The sequence below is a fragment of the Belonocnema kinseyi genome, chromosome 7, assembly GCF_010883055.1.
Source record: "Belonocnema kinseyi isolate 2016_QV_RU_SX_M_011 chromosome 7, B_treatae_v1, whole genome shotgun sequence".
Classification (NCBI taxonomy): domain Eukaryota; kingdom Metazoa; phylum Arthropoda; class Insecta; order Hymenoptera; family Cynipidae; genus Belonocnema; species Belonocnema kinseyi.
In genome coordinates, this window is record NC_046663.1 from 146,085,726 (window position 1) to 146,088,730 (window position 3,005).

General features: G+C 30.7%; 1 protein-coding gene across 7 annotated transcripts in view; it reads left to right on the top strand.

Annotated features, from left to right (window-relative positions):
• LOC117175836 (ATP-dependent RNA helicase dbp-4-like) overlaps window positions 1-3,005 on the top strand; it is a 92,963-nt gene that overhangs the window by 44,133 nt on the left and 45,825 nt on the right. The window lies entirely within an intron of this gene.

Consider the following 3,005-nt stretch of genomic DNA (forward strand, 5'->3'; position numbering starts at 1 on the left):
AAAAATCACGATGTCATATGAAACTTGAAATGTTTGGTATTGGATATTGTTGACAGATGCCAATACGCCAATTAGCACAAATGGTAAGTTCCGACAGTGCCTGCAAGTGTGTCTACTGGCCGCTAGATGGCAATACCGGTTTCATATGTATACACCTGGTACGTCTCGGTTGTTTAGTTGTAGGGCTGCTTTTCATAGCCCTCTCATTTCGTCTCCGAGTACATATATCATGCATATGTTTATGACTTACTAAAAAAATAGGTAATTGAGGTTAAAATTGTTTGATTTTCACAAATGACAGAGCATCTCAAAAAGAATAGATTGATAGATTTTTCGGGTACTAGGTCCTTTTCTTCGTAGACGGTCACTTACTTTTTCATGATTTTCAAAATTAAAGATATTTAAATTAGATTTAAATCCAATTTAACGTCCAATAATCACATTAATATGCAAAATTGTTGAAAATAAAAAGAATCCAACGACCAAATTTGGACAACCACTATAAAATGTTCCCATTGAAATTTTTTAAAAATCCCTAAAAAAGAAAGGAAAAAAAATTATTTTTGGACAAAAATCAAAAATAAGAGAGAAAAATGAAACCCCGAAAATCCAATGAGGTTCAAAATGAAAACCTATCGCAAACATACCTGAAACATCCAGTGAGGGTAAAAGGCAAAACGGTTATAAACATACCTGAAAAATTCATCATAAGCACATCAGAAATAGGACGTTATTTTCTTAAAATAAAAATTTCTTATTCTGATCCCTCTAATAGCTTCACTGGAAAAGAACCTGGCGGGAAATCAGAAGTTTTGTGGTTCGATTCCCAATGGAGTGAAGATGGAGTATGATCTTTTTTTCAAGAAATAATTTTAATTTGAAAATATTATTTTCCATCTAGTCTTATTAAGCCGTTAAGCATGTTCTGTTATTGAAGATTCTTAACTTGATCGATATCGTGTAGATTTTCTGCCTTCATGGTTTGGAGGGCTGATCTACTGTCGGTAAGGTGTAATCTCTGATGATATAGCAGATAAATTAAAAAATAATTACTTGTACTATTAACACTTAGCAAAAAATTAGCGTTATTTTCTTGAATTAAGAGTTCTTATTCTGATCCATCTAATAGCTTCATTGGAAAAGCACCGGACCGGAAATCAGAAGTTTTGTGATTTGAGTCCCAATGGAGTGAAGGTGGAGTAGGATCTTTTTTTCAAGAAATAATTTTAATTTCATAAATATTTATGAAAACTCAGTGCTAAATATAATTACTCATACTATCATAACGCTTGTTTAACCTGCCCAAATCAGTCTTTTAATTAATAGATGAATTCTTCTATTTTTTTATGTAAAGCTTTTCCATAAATTCTCTCTTTCTCTTATTACTTTTACTATGCAAAATTTCAAGATGTCTGCCAAGAACATTCTTATAACAGCGTCCCAAATGAACATTACTTTTGTGTTCCTCTATCCTAGTATTAAGAAGTCTGCCCGTCTGTCCCACGTAAGTCATCTCACAAATTTTGCAAGTGATCAAGTACACAGTACCACCCTTTTCAAAATTATCTAAAGGAGCCTTGCAAAATTTATTATTGAATCCATTTTAAATGGTATAGGGAAAATAGTATTAATGCTAAACTTTTTAAAAATAAATTCAATAGTTTTCGACATTTGTCCAAAAAATGGAATAACAAAAGTATTAAAAGAACTATGCTCCTTTAGTTCTTTCCATGTGCAAGCAAAATATTACTTTCTCTGATTTTGGTTTGTTGAATTTCATGTGTAATATTTTTCTAAATCAACCTTTGTCGGTAATGATTTAAAAAAAGTATATTTCTAACAATATTCTAATTTTCTTTGTGAAATGAAACATGGGACAAGCATAGAGCTCTGTCAACTAAGTTTTTGCTTATTGAAACTTTGTTTTGCAAAAGATCAGCAGAAAAGAAATTGAACATTTTATCTGAATATTTACTTTACCTGTACCAATTGGTATACATTACCATCCTGACCTTTGGTTAATTGTATGTCCAAAAAATTTACTTTATTATTCTTTTCTATTTTATGGTTAAATTGAAATTTTGGGTGAAAACTGTTAAAAGCATTGACAACCATCTGCAACTTTGCTGAAGGAACACATAAAAAGGTATCATCAACATACCGAAAGTAAAAAGGCAAAGCAATACCTTACTTCTTGAAAGCAAAGACCTCCAAATCTTCCATAAAAATTTCCGCTATAATCGGAGAAATAATTGAACCAATGGCAGTACCATACTTTTGCCCATGAAAAGATCCATTGAATTTAAAGTAAGTTGAGTTCATAATAAAAACTATCCCTTTGATAAGTTCGTTTTTACCTTATTGAGTACGTGTTTTAATATTGTCCTATAAATTTAAATTTTCCTGTTCAACTAATTCAAGGGATATATTCGGAAACGTTGCAAAATCGACCAAATAAATCATTAGGTAGTCATCCGGAACCAATTTTTGAATAATAATTTTTGAAACTTCCAACCATTTTTAATATTGTATTTTGAAGTCGTAATAGAGTCTTTCAGAATGAAATTAAAGTTTTATTCTAAAAATGTAGTTCGACTATTAATAGTTAAAATAACTATTCTCAAAGGATAGCCATCTTTGTGAACCTTTCTCAAACCCTAAAATCGGGCAAGAACTCTGCCTGCAGTATTAATAACAGTCCATCTTATATCTGTTCCTAAAAGTCCTTTCTTTCACCAAAAATCTAGAAAGTGTTTCTTTTTAATTTCTTTTACGAATTTGAATTTCATAAATCGAAGTTATCACGATTTAAAATCAAATTCTCCACATCCTTAACATAATCTGATTTCTTCATACAAACAGTAATATTGCCTTTATCAGCATTCATGCAAACTTTATCATTGTTGCTTTGATAAAAACTTTTCGTTATTAGGATATCTTTAGAAATCTGATGATCAATCTCAATCTTATTAGGGGCCATCCATAAATTACGTAACACTTCATGG